The sequence below is a fragment of the Cibotium barometz genome, chromosome 50, assembly GCF_041138505.1.
Source record: "Cibotium barometz isolate CiBa-2024 chromosome 50, ASM4113850v1, whole genome shotgun sequence".
Classification (NCBI taxonomy): domain Eukaryota; kingdom Viridiplantae; phylum Streptophyta; class Polypodiopsida; order Cyatheales; family Cibotiaceae; genus Cibotium; species Cibotium barometz.
Window position 1 is genome coordinate 36,980,960 of NC_141095.1, and position 25,826 is coordinate 37,006,785.

A 25,826-nucleotide genomic window follows, 5' to 3' on the forward strand; every position below is an offset into this window, starting at 1 on the left:
AAGGAGCATACGAGCGGGGAAGGTGCCAGCCTCCATTTGCGTGCCGGACCGCCCGAGGGGGGTGAAAATGTTTTTCCAGCGAAAATGTCTGGAATGTTCCCCTGGTCATTGGGGTGCAGACCGTTTGTCAATTAGACACCCGGTCGTGCATTTATTAAGGTTTAAAAGTTATCATTTTTAACTAAAAATAACCAAAATTCACGTCCATAGTGTCTGTTTTGGATGCTATAAAATCCTATTATAGGGAAAAATCACGAGCAAATTCCAAATTTGGACTCAGAACTTGATGATTCTAAGTAGAAATGGCTTGCTTATTAAAATCATTGATTTTTACACCATAAAAACTCATAAATTCATCTATTACATGGACATTTTTTTATTAATGAAGATGGGCATGCTATAATATTCATGAGTGATCCCCCGAGTATGCTACTCATGTTGTCACAATAAATGACAAGTCACCTATCCACATGCTCACACATATCACCAAGCAGATTTTAAAACCAAGGTACCTCCCAAGATACCTAACTAGCAGCACCCCTCTACTCAACAAAAAAACTATTAGCTATTTCTTACTACTCCAACTCATAGTAGCACTTCCAAACAAAAACATAAAGCCACCACTAGTAGACCTCCTGTCTCCAACCCATCAGCCTAATCAATATCTGTGTACCCATGTAGCTATATAGATCTATGTACCAGTCTCATAAAAAAGTCCATAATCATCAGTGGACTTTGTGTACATGAGAATCTATCTAGCCACATCCAAGTGTGTCTTCCTAGGGGACTGCATAAACTGACTCACAAGTCCAAACATAGCTGAAGCTCAGTAATGGTTATGTAGATCAAGCTACCCAGTATGCGCTTGTGCATAGTGGGGTCCTCCAAAAGCTCACCTATGTCCGTGGGGAAAGCTTTGTGTTTTGCTTCAATGGCATTGAAATAGACTTACAGCCTATCATACCATACTTGGAAAACATGTCCAAGCCATACTACCTCTGTAATAACAAAACGCCGTGAGGTGATCTCACCACATATATGCCCAAGAAATACCGTAGCTCACCCAAATACTTCATCTCAAACTTTGACTTCCAAAGCCTCCTAACATCATTTATGTCAGCATCACTATCACCAAAGATAATCAAGTCATCCGCATAAATGACTAATAGTATTATCCCTTTATCTGTCTTTTTCACATATTAAAGTAAAAAATATCCATTGGATATCTAAAATCCAATGGTAACAAGATACTCCCTTATCTTGTTTGACCACGCTCTAGGTGCCAGCGTTAAGCCATACAGAGCTTTTGCGTAACCTGCACATAAACTCCGGGTGTGCATCACTCACATAAACTAGTGGCTATAGCATGTATACTTTTTCTTGCAAATCACCATTGAAGAAGGCATTCTTTACATCCATTCGATGTAAAGACAAACCCTTTGCTATATCCATAGTAATGATAGCTCACGCGGTTGCCATTCTCGCACAACTGGGCCGAATATCTCCTCCTAGTCAATGCCATAAGTCTTTGCATAGCCCTTAACAACCAATCTTGCCTTATATCTGCTCACTGAACCATATGCGTTATGTTTAACCTTATTTACACCCACTTACATCCAATTGTTTTCTTTTGCTTAGGCAAAGGCACTAACTCCCATGTTGCATTTGCATCCAATGCTACCATCTCTTCATTCATGGCATATTCTTATTTTTTTCCAATTTGCTACTCAAAACAAATGGGCTCCAACTCCTGTATGGCTTTAATCATGTAAGCATAATGATGGGATGTATATCCATCATATCATAGCCTTTTAAAATGGTACCTAACCCTCGTAGACCTATGTACACATGGATCATTGCTAGGTTTCCTCAAAATTGTCAATAGGGTACTACCTAGCCATGTAAGCATAATGTTGGGATGTATATCCATCATATCGCACCTAACCCTCATACACCTGCATACACCTAGATCACTATAATACTAGGTGTCCTCAAAATTACTCTAGTTCTCCTTACACTAGGAGTAGCCATAAATGAAATGCCAAACTCCTCATCAAGGCTCTACTCAAAGTTGCTAGAGTTACCGCCCACATATGAGTGACATGTTAACAGATCAGACAAAAAAGACTGATCTACCTTTTCCTTATCTTTGCATGATCCATGTGTACCTGCATCTGTCCTCAACATGCCTGACCATGGACTAACAATGGATCCGCGACTAGAGGACTCTTCTGATCCACTAAGCACCTATGATGATTGCTACTCTACATGTGGTAGGATGGTTGCAAGATGAGGGTACTCACTTTTGTTCACTCTCTCTAAAATTGGGACATGGACACAACTCGGGCGGCGGAGTACCTCGATCATGATATCGCCATCAATTAAAACAAGACACGTGCCTCCTGAGCCTATAGTGCCATATCTCGAACGAGATACCAACTAACGCCATGCCAGCAAGTTCGGGTTTCAAGTCACCATCCATGTCACCAGTACATGTCACCGCCACCACATTATCTCGATCGAGATATGCATGCCACTCGGATCCACGTCAATGCCACGGTGGATCTCCCTAGACATCCCACTCAAATGTACATTTAGCATATTCAATGATGCCATCTACACCACCCACATATCTCGAACGAGATAATGAAATATAATCTCGACCATTAAAAAATCTCGTTCAAGATATCGAGATGCAATCTCATCCATCCACATATCTCGTTCGAGATACCAAGATGAAATGGAAGCCATTCAAAAACCTCAAACAAGATACATCTACACAATCCGACCCGTCCATTCGAAATTATGAAGGCTCAATGATGGGATAGTACTAGAGATAAGTGTGGGACAGTACTAGAGATGTGTGATTATATAGGAAAAATAGGTTATCCACTTCAAATTTCATTGGATTTGCTATCTAAGATTGATTGGATAATTAAGATAAACTTAAAGTAATTAAAGATAAACTATTATCCACTCAAAAATCAATATTATTAATAATAAGTCTAAATATTTATCATTACTAAATATATAGATATAACTTCAAATATATCTTTTGTTTTATAAATATATAACTGCATTTTCTTTTATAATGTATTTTTTTAAATTTTATTCAAAGATTTATTCTATACATAAAATATTTTCAAGAAATATTAAATTTAAAAAAATAATTTTTTTAAATTAAATAACATGAACTTTAAAAATAATATTATTTATCTAGTTCCAAAATATAGTCCTTTAAAATTAGTGATTTTAAATTCTTTTATATTAATGAGTTATATATTTCATTATTTAAAATTATATATTTTATTTCTTTTTTTAAAAAATACTAAAAATATACTAAATTAACTTTTTCAAAAATATGGTTTTGAAAAAAATGGAAAGATGGAAGGAGGCACCACGTGTCATATGCGTGCATGACACGTGGCATTTTCTTGACATGTGGCACTATTATGGCTGATGTGGCAATTCCATGATGTGGTATGCCATGTCACCAAATGCAAGGCGGCATGCAAAGGTGGAAAGAAGATGTGGCATTAATGATGACTAGGATGATGAGGTGGGGAGTCAACTAGGTTGACCATGTTGACATGGAGGGTGGAGGTGGCAAGGTGAGGTGGCAAGCTGCTTATGTGGATCCTCTCGAAGCTGATGTGGACATAAAGTAGCATGCATATATAAAATTTGTGCCTACCCAAGCCTCACACATGGAATGATATCCAGGCTTTGAAGTTTACCAAGCCTAGATTTCCAAACCTAACTAGGATTGGTTTTAGACTTGAAAAGGGGACAGTGGACACAATATGGGATTTTTCTCTTGGGAGGATTGAAAATGGACCTTTCCATACTCAAATTAAGATAATTTTTTTTAAATAAACTCATGGAAATAAGTATTTTAATCCCTAGAGTTTTTAGATTGAAAGATTCAATATTTGATTTTCTAGAATTAAATTATAATTGATTTAATGGGCCTCTAACAGTCATAACAAATTTTCCAAAGTAAATCTACAAAAATCCAACCATTAGATTTGTAATTTTACCTTAGACCCACATTCTACTAATCTTTGCCAATCTAATCATCATGAGATCCATACAAATTGAGCATTTTAAATGGTAGATGTGGTGGGAGGACAAAATAGTATGTTTTTTAACAATTCTAATGTCTTTTAAATAATATAGAAAATAGTAAAACACATCAAAATTTACTCGATAAATCAAGTTAAGCTCTATGTTATTTGAATTTGTGATATTCAAAGTGGGAACATCATATGAGTAATAATGTAAAAGCTATAGGCAATTTACTCACATTTAGTGTACCTGTCCAAACCTCCGACATGGCCTGTATACAATTTTGGTTCCCAAAGAAAAGGGGATTTTCAATTATTGGATACTCGATCAGATTATAGTTTTAGGTGCCCAACTTTGCATATGATGTTTCATTACGAGACCTTGAAGTGAAACTCCTTGGCTAACTAGGAGAGATTGGCTATTCTTCTTGAAAAAATGCATGTTTTCAGGCTAAAGCCAAGGGTGCCCACTAAAAGAAACTAGATAACCTCATCTTGCAACCACTCGGTATAGCATCAGTACTTTTGACATCTCTATCTTATGCTTCCTTTACTACTAGTGCATATAGCTTTTTCGCATCTCACGAGAGGTTGGATTATAACTTCTACAATCTTTCTGCATTTTTGTGACTTTGGATCCAACTTTATGCTCTAATATTTGGAACATGAAGTACATCTTCCAAGTAATTCATTTTTTCATATTGCATATACAATGGCACTTTACCAACATGCGCAATGGGATGCACAATATCATTACCTGTTTCTACATAACCTAGTTTTTCCATTTTTGCATATCTCTAAACTAATCACAATGGCTAGTCATGTGGCTAGAAGAACCATAATTAACATACCATATATCCTTAAATCTTGACATATCTCTTATTATGGTGCATCACAAACAACTACTTCTATCATCGCCACCATGTTTACTAGATGATGCATAGTTGCCTTGTTGGAAATTTTCACTTTTAATGTCATTTTACTTTTTAAAGTAGTCTTTTGTATGATTGCTACTAATGTGCTGTGAATCATTGTACTATTGTTGTCCATAATTTTGGTTTACATATTGGCACCTTGGCCCAACAGACCTCTACCTCTATCTAAATTAGAGTAGAAGGCTCCTGTTCTGATGTGTTCTTGCTTTGTGAAGAAGATTCCTAACCTGGAGACTTTTCTTCTATGATCAACATACACATTAAGTCCTAAAAGTTGGGAACATTCTTCATGACTGCAATGGAGGTCTTGAATGGCTTGTATTCTTTGCCAAGCCCATTTAGACACACAGCAATCACTTAGTCATCACTTCCACCGATACATTAATAGACACAAGGGATTTAACAATGTCCTTGATCTTTAAAGCATACTAATTGATAGTCATTCTTTTATTCTCCACACTATGTAGCTCTTGTTTTAGATGTCGTTTCCTTGCCTTTGTGTTGGTCTAGAACATCTACACTAGGTTCTGCCATGCAACTGTTGGAGTATTAGCATCCTGTATCTGTCCTATAATTGTTCCTATGACACTGATTGAAAGACAATACACGAATTACCTTGCACCCTGGTCCCAATGCTTGAATGCCTTTATATGTTCTAGAGTGGCATTCTCTTCACCCAACTCTAGAGACTCCTCACCGTCTCCTTCAACATAGTCCCAAAAATCCACATTCTAAGCTTCCAAGTATGGAGGCTGTTCTTATCCAGCTTCTCATTGACAAACTGATTGAGTCCGTGAGACATGTTTGCCTGAACGACCAAAAATCTACATATAGATAATTTCAATTTGCAATCTTTAACACAACAATATCTTCTGGGATTGTTGCAGTGGTCTTCAGCACAACTTGTATGTCACTAGATATGACTAGAGTACATGTACATATACCTAAGATCAGCAATACATCCGCAAACATTGTCTGTAGTCCCAAAATGCATTGTTACACTGCAATAGCCAAATTTTGACCAGAGACAATTCTCAACTAGAACTTCCCAAAACTATTGAAAACACCTTGCAGTGATCAAGCTGAGGCGGCTGAAACATGCTCAAAACAAGATTTTGGCTACCAAACCTCAGTACAAAGTAGGCACCTCTAAGCCTTTGAAAACAGCTCCTCAATTGGAATTGTGTCATACCTAAACAAGAAAGGGAAGGAATGATGATGCTCTTACCCATGTACCGCTTCCTTGCTTGCTTTGTTCTTGCCTCCTTAGCTCTCAAATGAACCGGAGCTCTGATACCATAAAGAGAATGTGAGGGAGAGGGAGAGCTATGCAAGCAAACGTGTACACACACATAAGAGAGCGCAAAACACAAGAGAGAGATAAATGGCTAAATTTTCTTGTATCTTCTTCTCTTCTCTACGACTATATAACTAAAAGATAAGAGTACATACTATAAGGGAAAGTACTCTCCTACAAATCATACAATGGTCGTGAACTCGACTATATGAGAGCTCATGTTATAACTATGCCATGATAACTCTAGTACTCCAAAGTGACTATCATACAGCTTGTCGTCTATTGTGGTATATCAACCATAATCTTACTAACCATGCTAGTGGAATAAGTGCAGAAGCTATCATCTTGGCGGGTCATGAGTGTCCACAGCACTAGTTGAGCTCAATATCTCAACAACACCCGTAACAAGAAATTTCCAACAGTAGTATTCAAATTCCTAGACAATACTTCCTTTTGTGGAATGTCTCTCTAACGAGGGTTGGGCTTCCTTTTTTTCGAAAGAAATTGCTGAGACAGATTATTGGAAATTCCCAATACAGTATTAGAATTGCCAGGAAATCCTACCTTTACTAGGAACTCTCTTTGGCAAGGGTCACCTTTCTTGCCAACTGACCAAGTGAAAAGGCTAGTGTTTCATGTCCTAATGATCACCACATAAATATGTTGTACTAATGGTCTGACTAGTGTGGAAGTACAAACTAGCCTAATCACAATAGATAGTACTGCCAATGTGGAAGTATTATGTGGAATCATGAAATGTAATGAGTAGATTGAAGTATTGCCATTTCAATTGATTTCAAGATTATTAAAGTTTGACAATTATGTTTGGATAGGATATTCCTGAAATGTGAAAACACCTCTTCCATCTTCACTGATTGCTCCGACCTCACCAATCACTGCCATCATCGCTGGTGCTCTTCGATCTCTCCGTTCCTTGCCTTCGCCAGCTCACAAAACACCATCATCATCGCCGTGCTCTTCGAGCTCTCCGTTCCTTGCCTTCACCATCTTCACCAAGCTCTTTGACCTCACTGGCTGCAATCGTTACCACTGCTCTTCCAGGTCTTCGTTCCTTGACTCTGCCCATAGTTATCAATACGCTTGAACGTATTTAATACAAGCCAAATGCAAACGAATGCATACGGCTAAAGAAACCAATGCAATATAATGAAAATCAATAATAAATTGTAGAATTGTAGGACATTTTGTGTATAATATGATCAATCGTAGGTAAGACCTATACAAACGTAAAAAAACGCGTTTTAATTATGAAAATGCCATTTTCATGCAACTATGCCTTTGCCATCTTCATTGAGCTCTCTGAGCTCATCGACTTGCCATTTTTGTCAGTGCTCTTTGAGCTCTCTGTTGATGACCATGTTGATGATGGCAAAATTGATGATGCCATTTTTGTCAGTGCTCTTTGAGCTCTCTGTTGAAACACTTGCCAAGTCTATATAAGCCGTCTCCTGGCCATCAAGCCACACTTGGCCACTATCCAGTGTCTAAACTGGGAACTATTGGATGCTTGGATGCTCCCCACAAAATGGCTACTCCTCCATTAGGGGAAGGTTGAGGTCTATAGGGGCCCTTTAAGCTACCATATTATGATTTTAATGACTTTTTGTTAAAACGTTAAGTTTCTTTGACTTTAGATACCTTCTTGTTCTTCAAATGGCTAGAAGTTTGAATTTCAAAGTTTCCCGCCAAAATTAAATTTGAAATCGAGCGAGCAAAACTCTATCATGTGACATATCTATGGAAAGAGCTCGACGAGTAGATTCTGGATCTGTAATCTCCGACAAATTTTGAGCTCATATGTAGAAGTTATGGACGTCCGAAATTTCAAAAACTTTCCCCTCCACTTTTTGGAAATGAAAAGTGCAAAAAGGCATCTTCTAGAGAATCTTTTGACCACCTTTAATCACCCAACATTTTTGTATACATGGCATCACACGATTGGCTCTTTTCCTTAATAACCTTTTAATCACATGGCATCTTAAAGGGCCCCTATAGACCTCAACCTTCCCCTAATGATAAAAGGGGCCTTATATAATAGGAGCACATCTGACACTTGGGTCAACATCCCTATCTATATTTTATTGTATTAGTGCTACATGCCCCCTTGTTAACCCTTACTGACATCAATTGTATATTGTAATAAGAGAGTTAGTCCATAAAAGTATAAAGTCACAATTTGAGGAGGAGCCTTGGAGCTACCACAACGGAGAAGCCAATTACGATGTTCATTCAATGAGTTGCTTCATCAATGTCATCTTCTGTTTTACGACTTATGGAATTACTCATTATGCAAGTTGCATCTCTAACTTTGCAATCGTGGCATCTTTTGCATTCAGTACAACAAAGATTACTTCTTCTGAAGTGGCCCTTACAGTTTGCAGCTCTACGTACTTTGCATTTGAAGTCTACTTCTCTTGGTAGCCTCTTATCGTTTCATCTTTGCATTTGAAGTCGTGCCTCTTGGTCAACCAAGAAGTCTCTACTTCTTGGTAGCCTCTTATCGTTTCATCTTTGCATTTGAAGTCGTGCCTCTTGGTCAACCAAACACTTGGTCATTAACAAAAAATCAATAGTCTACTATCCACATTACAAATAATGGGCAAGTAGAATCCACCAAGCATGAGAGTGGAAGTGTAGAAGCCGCTTTCTTCAAATCAATCTATGTAGCACTGATTAGAACAACTGCTACCACTGGAAGAGGGTAGAAAAGTGTCAAACTAGTAGAAGCTGTGCAGAGGAGAAGAAAAGCATGGGTGGACAAAAATACAAAATATAAGCTCTTCCAAGAAGGTGATCGGGTATAAGAGTGTTCAAGTCAAGAATGGGACACCCTAAGAAACTGAAGCTCAGATGGACGAGACCATATTAGACCATGGTTACCCAAGAACAAGCAACCTTCTACCTATCATTACCAGATGGGATCCCACTTCCCAAGCTAGTAACTGGATTTAAACTAAAGCCCTACTTTGAGAAGATAGGATAACGATCCGCTGGCACTTTGTCAGAGCCACAAGATCAAGTACTAGAAAAAGGGCTGTACAACAATCTAATAGAAAAATAGGGGTGGTAAGAACAACAATTCAAAATAGAAAAGCTACAAATTCAAATTACAATAATAATAGCTATACTTGATGTTTATGGGAGAGATGACTACCTGACAACGTAAATTACAATGTTTTGTTGTACCTGATGCTGAACAAAAAAGTGGGTCAAGAATGTCTTTTTCTGAAAACTGCAATGGTGAATAGCTAAGATGCATCCTTCTGAAACCAACAACCTTGAAGAGATTGGGAAAGAACAAACTGAATTTTTTTTCAATGCTCTCTTAAAGATATCTGCTTCATATGGATAGTTTCTTTTTAACCGAGCACACCACTATTTGAAAAATTTGCATTTTCTTAAGCATGCCTCTTCTTTGTATGCTGTAATAATTGGAATTCATATATTTAAACCAAAGAAAGGCACCTACTCACACGTTTATTTTTTCATTTCGCATGGAACTGATTCGTCCCTCGCTTTTTTTTTATACATTTCAAAATATCAAAATAGTTAAAATGGGTTTTGCCTTCTTTAAAAAATTGGACAACCTATTTTCAAGAGGTTTCGCGAAGTTTCAGTAACATTTTTGCCATCAATAAGTGACTGGTCTTCCTTCTTGGCCTAAGACACCACCAACAAGTGCTAAACTACTGGCATCAGCAAACTACTTCAAATTTCTTGGTGAAATCAGGAAGTTTCAGGACTGGGGAAGAAGTAATAATGGCCTTGAGCTAATCAAAACTATTTTGATAGATTGGCAGCCACACTATTTTACAATCCTTCTTAAGAAGATCCGTCAAGGGTGCAGCTACCAAGGCATAATCCTTGATAAAATTCCTATACCATCCTGTGATTCCCAAAAACCCATGAACTTCACGAACTGATTTAGGGGGTGGTCACTCCAGTATATCTTTGACCTTGGTGGGGTCTACTGATATGCCGTCTTTGGAGACGATGAACCCAAGATACTCAATTTGATGAGTAAAGAAGGTACATTTGCTCTTCTTGGCATAGAGTTTATGTCTACATAGCAATTGCAGAACCCTATGCACATGCTCCTCATGCTCTTCCATTGACTTGGAGTAGACTAAGATATCATAAAAAAAACAAGCACAAATTCATCCAAGTAAGGACGTAATATATCTTGCATTAGGCAGTTGAAGGTTGCAGAGCATTGGTCAATCCGAATGACATTACAATAAACTCATAGTGACCATAACGAGAATTGAAGGCTGTCTTGGGTATATCTGCTTCCTTGACTCTGATCTGATAGTAACCAGACCTCAAATCTATTTTTGAGAAAACTGTGGCCCCACGAAGTCTATCAAGAAGCTCGTCAATGCGAGGGATAGGATACTTATTCTTGACAGTGACTTGATTTAGCCCTCGATAATCTATGCAAAGGTAGAGAGTTCCGTCCTTCTTCTTTTGGAAAAGAACAGGTGCCCCCCCCAAGGAGAGCTTCTAGGGCATACAAATCCTTGCTCAATGAGTTGGGAAAGTCGTTCTTTAAGTTCAATGGCTTCAAGGAGGGACATTTTATAGGGCATTTTTGAGATGGGTTGAGCTCTAGGCATCACCTCGATTTCATGATCAACTTCTCGAGGAGGCGGTAGCCCTATAAGCTCATTAGGAAAGATGTCAGAGAATTCTTGGAGCGAAGAGAGTTCTGTCTCCTTACTAGGTTCAATGGCTTTGTTGAGCTTGACTAGGAAAACTTGCTGACCCTTACGTGCTCCCATGAGAAGATGTTTTGCCTTGACTACCCTAGATTTAGGTTTGGTTATTTTCCCCTGAACGGATACTACTTGGCCATGCTCATTTTCAAAAGTGATACTCCCCTAGTTACAGTGAATGCTAGCTTTGTTTGCAATTAACCAGTCCATCCCAAGAATTCCATCATAAATTCTTAATCGCAAGACTCTAAAGTGGGCATGAGTTTGCTCATTACCCAGTTCAAAATCAAGGTTTCCTATAGAGTGGTGAGATATTACTTCTTTCCCACTGGCTAACTCTAGAATCATTCTTCTAGCTGTTTTTTGACCCAAGTTTAATTTTTGCACACCTAGGAGAAAGAAATGAATGGGTACTGCCACAATCAATCAAAAGCTGGAATTGCTTACCGTGATGGGGTTTGGATTACACCAAATTGTTGATTTGGACCTTGGTGTTCTACCACGGCATGGACGGTGGCACGTTCTTCTTCAGCCATTTCCAAGGTTGGTTCTTCACTTATAGTACATGCGGTTCTAGCAAATGATCCTCCACGGCCTCTGCCACATCCACTGCCTCTTACACCTTGGTGGATAGGGGTTCCACGGCCTTGATTTCCTCTGCTACCTTGGGGAAATGATGTTGCCAGCTTGGGACAGTTGGCCCTAAAGTGTCCCGGCTCATTGCATTCAAAACACAGAGGGCCTTCTCTGAAATAAGGAGCATACGAGCGGGGAAGGTGCCAGCCTCCATTTGCGTGCCGGACCGCCCGAGGGGGGTGAAAATGTTTTTCCAGCGAAAATGTCTGGAATGTTCCCCTGGTCATTGGGGTGCAGACCGTTTGTCAATTAGACACCCGGTCGTGCATTTATTAAGGTTTAAAAGTTATCATTTTTAACTAAAAATAACCAAAATTCACGTCCATAGTGTCTGTTTTGGATGCTGTAAAATCCTATTATAGGGCAAAATCACGAGCAAATTCCAAATTTGGACTCAGAACTTGATGATTCTAAGTAGAAATGGCTTGCTTATTAAAATCATTGATTTTTACACCATAAAAACTCATAAATTCATCTATTACATGGACATTTTTTTATTAATGAAGATGGGCATGCTATAATATTCATGAGTGATCCCCCGAGTATGCTACTCATGTTGTCACAATAAATGACAAGTCACCTATCCACATGCTCACACATATCACCAAGCAGATTTTAAAACCAAGGTACCTCCCAAGATACCTAACTAGCAGCACCCCTCTACTCAACAAAAAAACTATTAGCTATTTCTTACTACTCCAACTCATAGTAGCACTTCCAAACAAAAACATAAAGCCACCACTAGTAGACCTCCTGTCTCCAACCCATCAGCCTAATCAATATCTGTGTACCCATGTAGCTATATAGATCTATGTACCAGTCTCATAAAAAAGTCCATAATCATCAGTGGACTTTGTGTACATGAGAATCTATCTAGCCACATCCAAGTGTGTCTTCCTAGGGGACTGCATAAACTGACTCACAAGTCCAAACATAGCTGAAGCTCAGTAATGGTTATGTAGATCAAGCTACCCAGTATGCGCTTGTGCATAGTGGGGTCCTCCAAAAGCTCACCTATGTCCGTGGGGAAAGCTTTGTGTTTTGCTTCAATGGCATTGAAATAGACTTACAGCCTATCATACCATACTTGGAAAACATGTCCAAGCCATACTACCTCTGTAATAACAAAACGCCGTGAGGTGATCTCACCACATATATGCCCAAGAAATACCGTAGCTCACCCAAATACTTCATCTCAAACTTTGACTTCCAAAGCCTCCTAACATCATTTATGTCAGCATCACTATCACCAAAGATAATCAAGTCATCCGCATAAATGACTAATAGTATTATCCCTTTATCTGTCTTTTTCACATATTAAAGTAAAAAATATCCATTGGATATCTAAAATCCAATGGTAACAAGATACTCCCTTATCTTGTTTGACCACGCTCTAGGTGCCAGCGTTAAGCCATACACAGCTTTTGCGTAACCTGCACATAAACTCCGGGTGTGCATCACTCACATAAACTAGTGGCTATAGCATGTATACTTTTTCTTGCAAATCACCATTGAAGAAGGCATTCTTTACATCCATTCGATGTAAAGACAAACCCTTTGCTATATCCATAGTAATGATAGCTCACGCGGTTGCCATTCTCGCACAACTGGGCCGAATATCTCCTCCTAGTCAATGCCATAAGTCTTTGCATAGCCCTTAACAACCAATCTTGCCTTATATCTGCTCACTGAACCATATGCGTTATGTTTAACCTTATTTACACCCACTTACATCCAATTGTTTTCTTTTGCTTAGGCAAAGGCACTAACTCCCATGTTGCATTTGCATCCAATGCTACCATCTCTTCATTCATGGCATATTCTTATTTTTTTCCAATTTGCTACTCAAAACAAATGGGCTCCAACTCCTGTATGGCTTTAATCATGTAAGCATAATGATGGGATGTATATCCATCATATCATAGCCTTTTAAAATGGTACCTAACCCTCGTAGACCTATGTACACATGGATCATTGCTAGGTTTCCTCAAAATTGTCAATAGGGTACTACCTAGCCATGTAAGCATAATGTTGGGATGTATATCCATCATATCGCACCTAACCCTCATACACCTGCATACACCTAGATCACTATAATACTAGGTGTCCTCAAAATTACTCTAGTTCTCCTTACACTAGGAGTAGCCATAAATGAAATGCCAAACTCCTCATCAAGGCTCTACTCAAAGTTGCTAGAGTTACCGCCCACATATGAGTGACATGTTAACAGATCAGACAAAAAAGACTGATCTACCTTTTCCTTATCTTTGCATGATCCATGTGTACCTGCATCTGTCCTCAACATGCCTGACCATGGACTAACAATGGATCCGCGACTAGAGGACTCTTCTGATCCACTAAGCACCTATGATGATTGCTACTCTACATGTGGTAGGATGGTTGCAAGATGAGGGTACTCACTTTTGTTCACTCTCTCTAAAATTGGGACATGGACACAACTCGGGCGGCGGAGTACCTCGATCATGATATCGCCATCAATTAAAACAAGACACGTGCCTCCTGAGCCTATAGTGCCATATCTCGAACGAGATACCAACTAACGCCATGCCAGCAAGTTCGGGTTTCAAGTCACCATCCATGTCACCAGTACATGTCACCGCCACCACATTATCTCGATCGAGATATGCATGCCACTCGGATCCACGTCAATGCCACGGTGGATCTCCCTAGACATCCCACTCAAATGTACATTTAGCATATTCAATGATGCCATCTACACCACCCACATATCTCGAACGAGATAATGAAATATAATCTCGACCATTAAAAAATCTCGTTCAAGATATCGAGATGCAATCTCATCCATCCACATATCTCGTTCGAGATACCAAGATGAAATGGAAGCCATTCAAAAACCTCAAACAAGATACATCTACACAATCCGACCCGTCCATTCGAAATTATGAAGGCTCAATGATGGGATAGTACTAGAGATAAGTGTGGGACAGTACTAGAGATGTGTGATTATATAGGAAAAATAGGTTATCCACTTCAAATTTCATTGGATTTGCTATCTAAGATTGATTGGATAATTAAGATAAACTTAAAGTAATTAAAGATAAACTATTATCCACTCAAAAATCAATATTATTAATAATAAGTCTAAATATTTATCATTACTAAATATATAGATATAACTTCAAATATATCTTTTGTTTTATAAATATATAACTGCATTTTCTTTTATAATGTATTTTTTTAAATTTTATTCAAAGATTTATTCTATACATAAAATATTTTCAAGAAATATTAAATTTAAAAAAATAATTTTTTTAAATTAAATAACATGAACTTTAAAAATAATATTATTTATCTAGTTCCAAAATATAGTCCTTTAAAATTAGTGATTTTAAATTCTTTTATATTAATGAGTTATATATTTCATTATTTAAAATTATATATTTTATTTCTTTTTTTAAAAAATACTAAAAATATACTAAATTAACTTTTTCAAAAATATGGTTTTGAAAAAAATGGAAAGATGGAAGGAGGCACCACGTGTCATATGCGTGCATGACACGTGGCATTTTCTTGACATGTGGCACTATTATGGCTGATGTGGCAATTCCATGATGTGGTATGCCATGTCACCAAATGCAAGGCGGCATGCAAAGGTGGAAAGAAGATGTGGCATTAATGATGACTAGGATGATGAGGTGGGGAGTCAACTAGGTTGACCATGTTGACATGGAGGGTGGAGGTGGCAAGGTGAGGTGGCAAGCTGCTTATGTGGATCCTCTCGAAGCTGATGTGGACATAAAGTAGCATGCATATATAAAATTTGTGCCTACCCAAGCCTCACACATGGAATGATATCCAGGCTTTGAAGTTTACCAAGCCTAGATTTCCAATTGGTTTTAGACTTGAAAAGGGGACAGTGGACACAATATGGGATTTTTCTCTTGGGAGGATTGAAAATGGACCTTTCCATACTCAAATTAAGATAATTTTTTTTAAATAAACTCATGGAAATAAGTATTTTAATCCCTAGAGTTTTTAGATTGAAAGATTCAATATTTGATTTTCTAGAATTAAATTATAATTGATTTAATGGGCCTCTAACAGTCATAACAAATTTTCCAAAGTAAATCTACAAAAATCCAACCATTAGATTTGTAATTTTACCTTAGACCCACATTCTACTAATCTTTGCCAATCTAATCATCATGAGATCCATACAAATTGAGCATTTTAAATGGTAGATGTGGTGGGAGGACAAAATAGTATGTTTTTTAACAATTCTAATGTCTTTTAAATAATATAGAAAATAGTAAAACACATCAAAATTTACTCGATAAATCAAGTTAAGCTCTATGTTATTTGAATTTGTGATATTCAAAGTGGGAACATCATATGAGTAATAATGTAAAAGCTATAGGCAATTTACTCACATTTAGTGTACCTGTCCAAACCTCCGACATGGCCTGTATACAATTTTGGTTCCCAAAGAAAAGGGGATTTTTAATTATTGGATACTCGATCAGATTATAGTTTTAGGTGCCCAACTTTGCATATGATGTTTCATTACGAGACCTTGAAGTGAAACTCCTTGGCTAACTAGGAGAGATTGGCTATTCTTCTTGAAAAAATGCATGTTTTCAGGCTAAAGCCAAGGGTGCCCACTAAAAGAAACTAGATAACCTCATCTTGCAACCACTCGGTATAGCATCAGTACTTTTGACATCTCTATCTTATGCTTCCTTTACTACTAGTGCATATAGCTTTTTCGCATCTCACGAGAGGTTGGATTATAACTTCTACAATCTTTCTGCATTTTTGTGACTTTGGATCCAACTTTATGCTCTAATATTTGGAACATGAAGTACATCTTCCAAGTAATTCATTTTTTCATATTGCATATACAATGGCACTTTACCAACATGCGCAATGGGATGCACAATATCATTACCTGTTTCTACATAACCTAGTTTTTCCATTTTTGCATATCTCTAAACTAATCACAATGGCTAGTCATGTGGCTAGAAGAACCATAATTAACATACCATATATCCTTAAATCTTGACATATCTCTTATTATGGTGCATCACAAACAACTACTTCTATCATCGCCACCATGTTTACTAGATGATGCATAGTTGCCTTGTTGGAAATTTTCACTTTTAATGTCATTTTACTTTTTAAAGTAGTCTTTTGTATGATTGCTACTAATGTGCTGTGAATCATTGTACTATTGTTGTCCATAATTTTGGTTTACATATTGGCACCTTGGCCCAACAGACCTCTACCTCTATCTAAATTAGAGTAGAAGGCTCCTGTTCTGATGTGTTCTTGCTTTGTGAAGAAGATTCCTAACCTGGAGACTTTTCTTCTATGATCAACATACACATTAAGTCCTAAAAGTTGGGAACATTCTTCATGACTGCAATGGAGGTCTTGAATGGCTTGTATTCTTTGCCAAGCCCATTTAGACACACAGCAATCACTTAGTCATCACTTCCACCGATACATTAATAGACACAAGGGATTTAACAATGTCCTTGATCTTTAAAGCATACTAATTGATAGTCATTCTTTTATTCTCCACACTATGTAGCTCTTGTTTTAGATGTCGTTTCCTTGCCTTTGTGTTGGTCTAGAACATCTACACTAGGTTCTGCCATGCAACTGTTGGAGTATTAGCATCCTGTATGTGTCCTATAATTGTTCCTATGACACTGATTGAAAGACAATACACGAATTACCTGCGGCACCCTGGTCCCAATGCTTGAATGCCTTTATATGTTCTAGAGTGGCATTCTCTTCACCCAACTCTAGAGACTCCTCACCGTCTCCTTCAACATAGTCCCAAAAATCCACATTCTAAGCTTCCAAGTATGGAGGCTGTTCTTATCCAGCTTCTCATTGACAAACTGATTGAGTCCGTGAGACATGTTTGCCTGAACGACCAAAAATCTACATATAGATAATTTCAATTTGCAATCTTTAACACAACAATATCTTCTGGGATTGTTGCAGTGGTCTTCAGCACAACTTGTATGTCACTAGATATGACTAGAGTACATGTACATATACCTAAGATCAGCAATACATCCGCAAACATTGTCTGTAGTCCCAAAATGCATTGTTACACTGCAATAGCCAAATTTTGACCAGAGACAATTCTCAACTAGAACTTCCCAAAACTATTGAAAACACCTTGCAGTGATCAAGCTGAGGCGGCTGAAACATGCTCAAAACAAGATTTTGGCTACCAAACCTCAGTACAAAGTAGGCACCTCTAAGCCTTTGAAAACAGCTCCTCAATTGGAATTGTGTCATACCTAAACAAGAAAGGGAAGGAATGATGATGCTCTTACCCATGTACCGCTTCCTTGCTTGCTTTGTTCTTGCCTCCTTAGCTCTCAAATGAACCGGAGCTCTGATACCATAAAGAGAATGTGAGGGAGAGGGAGAGCTATGCAAGCAAACGTGTACACACACATAAGAGAGCGCAAAACACAAGAGAGAGATAAATGGCTAAATTTTCTTGTATCTTCTTCTCTTCTCTACGACTATATAACTAAAAGATAAGAGTACATACTATAAGGGAAAGTACTCTCCTACAAATCATACAATGGTCGTGAACTCGACTATATGAGAGCTCATGTTATAACTATGCCATGATAACTCTAGTACTCCAAAGTGACTATCATACAGCTTGTCGTCTATTGTGGTATATCAACCATAATCTTACTAACCATGCTAGTGGAATAAGTGCAGAAGCTATCATCTTGGCGGGTCATGAGTGTCCACAGCACTAGTTGAGCTCAATATCTCAACAACACCCGTAACAAGAAATTTCCAACAGTAGTATTCAAATTCCTAGACAATACTTCCTTTTGTGGAATGTCTCTCTAACGAGGGTTGGGCTTCCTTTTTTTCGAAAGAAATTGCTGAGACAGATTATTGGAAATTCCCAATACAGTATTAGAATTGCCAGGAAATCCTACCTTTACTAGGAACTCTCTTTGGCAAGGGTCACCTTTCTTGCCAACTGACCAAGTGAAAAGGCTAGTGTTTCATGTCCTAATGATCACCACATAAATATGTTGTACTAATGGTCTGACTAGTGTGGAAGTACAAACTAGCCTAATCACAATAGATAGTACTGCCAATGTGGAAGTATTATGTGGAATCATGAAATGTAATGAGTAGATTGAAGTATTGCCATTTCAATTGATTTCAAGATTATTAAAGTTTGACAATTATGTTTGGATAGGATATTCCTGAAATGTGAAAACACCTCTTCCATCTTCACTGATTGCTCCGACCTCACCAATCACTGCCATCATCGCTGGTGCTCTTCGATCTCTCCGTTCCTTGCCTTCGCCAGCTCACAAAACACCATCATCATCGCCGTGCTCTTCGAGCTCTCCGTTCCTTGCCTTCACCATCTTCACCAAGCTCTTTGACCTCACTGGCTGCAATCGTTACCACTGCTCTTCCAGGTCTTCGTTCCTTGACTCTGCCCATAGTTATCAATACGCTTGAACGTATTTAATACAAGCCAAATGCAAACGAATGCATACGGCTAAAGAAACCAATGCAATATAATGAAAATCAATAATAAATTGTAGAATTGTAGGACATTTTGTGTATAATATGATCAATCGTAGGTAAGACCTATACAAACGTAAAAAAACGCGTTTTAATTATGAAAATGCCATTTTCATGCAACTATGCCTTTGCCATCTTCATTGAGCTCTCTGAGCTCATCGACTTGCCATTTTTGTCAGTGCTCTTTGAGCTCTCTGTTGATGACCATGTTGATGATGGCAAAATTGATGATGCCATTTTTGTCAGTGCTCTTTGAGCTCTCTGTTGAAACACTTGCCAAGTCTATATAAGCCGTCTCCTGGCCATCAAGCCACACTTGGCCACTATCCAGTGTCTAAACTGGGAACTATTGGATGCTTGGATGCTCCCCACAAAATGGCTACTCCTCATAAAAGGGGCCTTATATAATAGGAGCACATCTGACACTTGGGTCAACATCCCTATCTATATTTTATTGTATTAGTGCTACATGCCCCCTTGTTAACCCTTACTGACATCAATTGTATATTGTAATAAGAGAGTTAGTCCATAAAAGTATAAAGTCACAATTTGAGGAGGAGCCTTGGAGCTACCACAACGGAGAAGCCAATTACGATGTTCATTCAATGAGTTGCTTCATCAATGTCATCTTCTGTTTTACGACTTATGGAATTACTCATTATGCAAGTTGCATCTCTAACTTTGCAATCGTGGCATCTTTTGCATTCAGTACAACAAAGATTACTTCTTCTGAAGTGGCCCTTACAGTTTGCAGCTCTACGTACTTTGCATTTGAAGTCTACTTCTCTTGGTAGCCTCTTATCGTTTCATCTTTGCATTTGAAGTCGTGCCTCTTGGTCAACCAAGAAGTCTCTACTTCTTGGTAGCCTCTTATCGTTTCATCTTTGCATTTGAAGTCGTGCCTCTTGGTCAACCAAACACTTGGTCATTAACAAAAAATCAATAGTCTACTATCCACATTACAAATAATGGGCAAGTAGAATCCACCAAGCATGAGAGTGGAAGTGTAGAAGCCGCTTTCTTCAAATCAATCTATGTAGCACTGATTAGAACAACTGCTACCACTGGAAGAGGGTAGAAAAGTGTCAAACTAGTAGAAGCTGTGCAGAGGAGAAGAAAAGCATGGGTGGACAAAAATACAAAATATAAGCTCTTCCAAGAAGGTGATCGGGTATAAGAGTGTTCAAGTCAAGAATGGGACACCCTAAGAAACTGAAGCTCAGATGGACGAGACCATATTAGACCATGGTTACCCAAGAACAAGCAACCTTCTACCTATCATTACCAGATGGGATCCCACTTCCCAAGCTAGTAACTGGATTTAAACTAAAGCCCTACTTTGAGAAGATAGGATAACGATCCGCTGGCACTTTGTCAGAGCCACAAGATCAAGTACTAGAAAAAGGGCTGTACAACAATCTAATAGAAAAATAGGGGTGGTAAGAACAACAATTCAAAATAGAAAAGCTACAAATTCAAATTACAATAATAATAGCTATACTTGATGTTTATGGGAGAGATGACTACCTGACAACGTAAATTACAATGTTTTGTTGTACCTGATGCTGAACAAAAAAGTGGGTCAAGAATGTCTTTTTCTGAAAACTGCAATGGTGAATAGCTAAGATGCATCCTTCTGAAACCAACAACCTTGAAGAGATTGGGAAAGAACAAACTGAATTTTTTTTCAATGCTCTCTTAAAGATATCTGCTTCATATGGATAGTTTCTTTTTAACCGAGCACACCACTATTTGAAAAATTTGCATTTTCTTAAGCATGCCTCTTCTTTGTATGCTGTAATAATTGGAATTCATATATTTAAACCAAAGAAAGGCACCTACTCACACGTTTATTTTTTCATTTCGCATGGAACTGATTCGTCCCTCGCTTTTTTTTTATACATTTCAAAATATCAAAATAGTTAAAATGGGTTTTGCCTTCTTTAAAAAATTGGACAACCTATTTTCAAGAGGTTTCGCGAAGTTTCAGTAACATTTTTGCCATCAATAAGTGACTGGTCTTCCTTCTTGGCCTAAGACACCACCAACAAGTGCTAAACTACTGGCATCAGCAAACTACTTCAAATTTCTTGGTGAAATCAGGAAGTTTCAGGACTGGGGAAGAAGTAATAATGGCCTTGAGCTAATCAAAACTATTTTGATAGATTGGCAGCCACACTATTTTACAATCCTTCTTAAGAAGATCCGTCAAGGGTGCAGCTACCAAGGCATAATCCTTGATAAAATTCCTATACCATCCTGTGATTCCCAAAAACCCATGAACTTCACGAACTGATTTAGGGGGTGGTCACTCCAGTATATCTTTGACCTTGGTGGGGTCTACTGATATGCCGTCTTTGGAGACGATGAACCCAAGATACTCAATTTGATGAGTAAAGAAGGTACATTTGCTCTTCTTGGCATAGAGTTTATGTCTACATAGCAATTGCAGAACCCTATGCACATGCTCCTCATGCTCTTCCATTGACTTGGAGTAGACTAAGATATCATAAAAAAAACAAGCACAAATTCATCCAAGTAAGGACGTAATATATCTTGCATTAGGCAGTTGAAGGTTGCAGAGCATTGGTCAATCCGAATGACATTACAATAAACTCATAGTGACCATAACGAGAATTGAAGGCTGTCTTGGGTATATCTGCTTCCTTGACTCTGATCTGATAGTAACCAGACCTCAAATCTATTTTTGAGAAAACTGTGGCCCCACGAAGTCTATCAAGAAGCTCGTCAATGCGAGGGATAGGATACTTATTCTTGACAGTGACTTGATTTAGCCCTCGATAATCTATGCAAAGGTAGAGAGTTCCGTCCTTCTTCTTTTGGAAAAGAACAGGTGCCCCCCCCAAGGAGAGCTTCTAGGGCATACAAATCCTTGCTCAATGAGTTGGGAAAGTCGTTCTTTAAGTTCAATGGCTTCAAGGAGGGACATTTTATAGGGCATTTTTGAGATGGGTTGAGCTCTAGGCATCACCTCGATTTCATGATCAACTTCTCGAGGAGGCGGTAGCCCTATAAGCTCATTAGGAAAGATGTCAGAGAATTCTTGGAGCGAAGAGAGTTCTGTCTCCTTACTAGGTTCAATGGCTTTGTTGAGCTTGACTAGGAAAACTTGCTGACCCTTACGTGCTCCCATGAGAAGATGTTTTACCTTGACTACCCTAGATTTAGGTTTGGTTATTTTCCCCTGAACGGATACTACTTGGCCATGCTCATTTTCAAAAGTGATACTCCCCTAGTTACAGTGAATGCTAGCTTTGTTTGCAATTAACCAGTCCATCCCAAGAATTCCATCATAAATTCTTAATCGCAAGACTCTAAAGTGGGCATGAGTTTGCTCATTACCCAGTTCAAAATCAAGGTTTCCTATAGAGTGGTGAGATATTACTTCTTTCCCACTGGCTAACTCTAGAATCATTCTTCTAGCTGTTTTTTGACCCAAGTTTAATTTTTGCACACCTAGGAGAAAGAAATGAATGGGTACTGCCACAATCAATCAAAAGCTGGAATTGCTTACCGTGATGGGGTTTGGATTACACCAAATTGTTGATTTGGACCTTGGTGTTCTACCACGGCATGGACGGTGGCACGTTCTTCTTCAGCCATTTCCAAGGTTGGTTCTTCACTTATAGTACATGCGGTTCTAGCAAATGATCCTCCACGGCCTCTGCCACATCCACTGCCTCTTACACCTTGGTGGATAGGGGTTCCACGGCCTTGATTTCCTCTGCTACCTTGGGGAAATGATGTTGCCAGCTTGGGACAGTTGGCCCTAAAGTGTCCCGGCTCATTGCATTCAAAACACAGAGGGCCTTCTCTGAAATAAGCAGCATACGAGCGGGGAAGGTGCCAGCCTCCATTTGCGTGCCGGACCGCCCGAGGGGGGTGAAAATGTTTTTCCAGCGAAAATGTCTGGAATGTTCCCCTGGTCATTGGGGTGCAGACCGTTTGTCAATTAGACACCCGGTCGTGCATTTATTAAGGTTTAAAAGTTATCATTTTTAACTAAAAATAACCAAAATTCACGTCCATAGTGTCTGTTTTGGATGCTGTAAAATCCTATTATAGGGCAAAATCACGAGCAAATTCCAAATTTGGACTCAGAACTTGATGATTCTAAGTAGAAATGGCTTGCTTATTAAAATCATTGATTTTTACACCATAAAAACTCATAAATTCATCTATTACATGGACATTTTTTTATTAATGAAGATGGGCATGCTATAATATTCATGAGTGATCCCCCGAGTATGCTACTCATGTTGTCACAATAAATGACAAGTCACCTATCCACATGCTCACACATATCACCAAGCAGATTTTAAAACCAAGGTACCTCCCAAGATACCTAACTAGCAGCACCCCTCTACTCAACAAAAAAACTATTAGCTATTTCTTACTACTCCAACTCATAGTAGCACTTCCAAACAAAAACATAAAGCCACCACTAGTAGACCTCCTGTCTCCAACCCATCAGCCTAATCAATATCTGTGTACCCATGTAGCTATATAGATCTATGTACCAGTCTCATAAAAAAGTCCATAATCATCAGTGGACTTTGTGTACATGAGAATCTATCTAGCCACATCCAAGTGTGTCTTCCTAGGGGACTGCATAAACTGACTCACAAGTCCAAACATAGCTGAAGCTCAGTAATGGTTATGTAGATCAAGCTACCCAGTATGCGCTTGTGCATAGTGGGGTCCTCCAAAAGCTCACCTATGTCCGTGGGGAAAGCTTTGTGTTTTGCTTCAATGGCATTGAAATAGACTTACAGCCTATCATACCATACTTGGAAAACATGTCCAAGCCATACTACCTCTGTAATAACAAAACGCCGTGAGGTGATCTCACCACATATATGCCCAAGAAATACCGTAGCTCACCCAAATACTTCATCTCAAACTTTGACTTCCAAAGCCTCCTAACATCATTTATGTCAGCATCACTATCACCAAAGATAATCAAGTCATCCGCATAAATGACTAATAGTATTATCCCTTTATCTGTCTTTTTCACATATTAAAGTAAAAAATATCCATTGGATATCTAAAATCCAATGGTAACAAGATACTCCCTTATCTTGTTTGACCACGCTCTAGGTGCCAGCGTTAAGCCATACAGAGCTTTTGCGTAACCTGCACATAAACTCCGGGTGTGCATCACTCACATAAACTAGTGGCTATAGCATGTATACTTTTTCTTGCAAATCACCATTGAAGAAGGCATTCTTTACATCCATTCGATGTAAAGACAAACCCTTTGCTATATCCATAGTAATGATAGCTCACGCGGTTGCCATTCTCGCACAACTGGGCCGAATATCTCCTCCTAGTCAATGCCATAAGTCTTTGCATAGCCCTTAACAACCAATCTTGCCTTATATCTGCTCACTGAACCATATGCGTTATGTTTAACCTTATTTACACCCACTTACATCCAATTGTTTTCTTTTGCTTAGGCAAAGGCACTAACTCCCATGTTGCATTTGCATCCAATGCTACCATCTCTTCATTCATGGCATATTCTTATTTTTTTCCAATTTGCTACTCAAAACAAATGGGCTCCAACTCCTGTATGGCTTTAATCATGTAAGCATAATGATGGGATGTATATCCATCATATCATAGCCTTTTAAAATGGTACCTAACCCTCGTAGACCTATGTACACATGGATCATTGCTAGGTTTCCTCAAAATTGTCAATAGGGTACTACCTAGCCATGTAAGCATAATGTTGGGATGTATATCCATCATATCGCACCTAACCCTCATACACCTGCATACACCTAGATCACTATAATACTAGGTGTCCTCAAAATTACTCTAGTTCTCCTTACACTAGGAGTAGCCATAAATGAAATGCCAAACTCCTCATCAAGGCTCTACTCAAAGTTGCTAGAGTTACCGCCCACATATGAGTGACATGTTAACAGATCAGACAAAAAAGACTGATCTACCTTTTCCTTATCTTTGCATGATCCATGTGTACCTGCATCTGTCCTCAACATGCCTGACCATGGACTAACAATGGATCCGCGACTAGAGGACTCTTCTGATCCACTAAGCACCTATGATGATTGCTACTCTACATGTGGTAGGATGGTTGCAAGATGAGGGTACTCACTTTTGTTCACTCTCTCTAAAATTGGGACATGGACACAACTCGGGCGGCGGAGTACCTCGATCATGATATCGCCATCAATTAAAACAAGACACGTGCCTCCTGAGCCTATAGTGCCATATCTCGAACGAGATACCAACTAACGCCATGCCAGCAAGTTCGGGTTTCAAGTCACCATCCATGTCACCAGTACATGTCACCGCCACCACATTATCTCGATCGAGATATGCATGCCACTCGGATCCACGTCAATGCCACGGTGGATCTCCCTAGACATCCCACTCAAATGTACATTTAGCATATTCAATGATGCCATCTACACCACCCACATATCTCGAACGAGATAATGAAATATAATCTCGACCATTAAAAAATCTCGTTCAAGATATCGAGATGCAATCTCATCCATCCACATATCTCGTTCGAGATACCAAG